General features: G+C 66.3%; 1 protein-coding gene across 1 annotated transcript in view; it reads left to right on the top strand.

The window, feature by feature from the left end:
• Positions 1-1,353, top strand: part of CHLRE_02g140941v5 (uncharacterized protein) — a gene marked incomplete at its 3' end in the record, with an annotated part of 12,671 nt that continues 11,318 nt past the window's right edge. Inside the window, exon 1 of the mRNA XM_043060051.1 lies at positions 1-66. The remainder of the gene's footprint in view (positions 67-1,353) is intronic.

Here is a 1,353-nt window from a genome sequence, read left to right as displayed (position 1 = left end):
AATTGCTTTCGCTATCCGCTGGACAGCGCGGTTGTGACGCGCAATGTAGGCTGCTTTCATGCGTGGGTGGGTGCAGCCGCCCAGGGTGTGCGTGCCACCGTCGTCGCCGCGGCACAGGGGGCATTCGCCGCCTGCGCAGCCGGGCATGGGGTGTTTTACTCTTGCCACTAGGTTCGCCTGCGCCGCTGACGCACTGGCGTATCCAGTTTCACTGGCGGCCGGCGCCTTCCCGCCCTCCTCAACACCTGCACCTGCGCACCCCATCACCTGCGGCTCTGGCGCTGCACACGCCCCAGCCCCACGGCCCCGCCGACGAGCGCTGCTGCAGGACAGGGCTTCGAGAGGCCGCAGAGGTGAGGGGCGGCGGCGCGTGGGGGGATGGGAAGCAGGCGTGGAGGATGCAGGCCGTCGCGGGAGATGCAGACCGCTGCGAGGTCTGGGGTTGGGGTGTTCAGGCGTGGAGGCCGGGGGAGGAGGGGAAGCCGGCGGGGGGAAGGCAGCGCTGGTACGTCTGACGTACGTGTGTGTGTGTGTGTGTGTGTGTGTGTGTGTGTGTGTGTGTGTGTGTGTGTGTGTGTGTGTGTGTGTGTGTGTGTGTGTGTGGGTGGGTGTGCGTGTGTGGGTGTGTGGGTGTGTGGGTGTGTGATCCCATCCTCACTCCTTTACCCGCCGCCGCTCATTCCCTTACGTGTGCCATTCTTGTGCTCCTGCTCTTCCCCTGCACCTCCTCAGCCCGCGCCGCCCGTACCTGCCACTAGGTTCGCCTGCGCCGCTGACGCACTGGCGTATCCAGTTTCACTGGCGGCCGGCGCCTTCCCGCCCTCCTCAACACCTGCACCTGCGCACCCCATCACCTGCGGCTCTGGCGCTGCACACGCCCCAGCCCCACGGCCCCGCCGACGAGCGCTGCTGCAGGACAGGGCTTCGAGAGGCCGCAGAGGTGAGGGGCGGCGGCGCGTGGGGGGATGGGAAGCAGGCGTGGAGGATGCAGGCCGTCGCGGGAGATGCAGACCGCTGCGAGGTCTGGGGTTGGGGTGTTCAGGCGTGGAGGCCGGGGGAGGAGGGGAGGCCGGCGGGGGGAAGGCAGCGCTGGTACGTCTGACGTACGTGTGGGTGTGTGTGTGTGTGTGTGTGTCTGGGAGACCGTAATGTAGTCCTTGATGATGCGTACACCAGCGCGGCTATGATACTGGACCGTGGTTGCCCTTGGCTTGGCTGAGGGAGTGCCAACACATGGCACACGAGCAGATACCCTACAGCCAGCCAGTTCGCCCGCATATGCGCATGCGAACTTGGGCTTGCACCCAACAGTTCGACCGCGACCCCGGTGCCTCTTGGATGCTGTCATATTGT

The sequence above is a fragment of the Chlamydomonas reinhardtii genome, chromosome 2 (genome assembly GCF_000002595.2).
Source record: "Chlamydomonas reinhardtii strain CC-503 cw92 mt+ chromosome 2, whole genome shotgun sequence".
Classification (NCBI taxonomy): domain Eukaryota; kingdom Viridiplantae; phylum Chlorophyta; class Chlorophyceae; order Chlamydomonadales; family Chlamydomonadaceae; genus Chlamydomonas; species Chlamydomonas reinhardtii.
The sequence above is the reverse complement of the archived record's forward strand: the minus strand, read 5'-3'. Positions and strand labels throughout refer to the sequence as shown.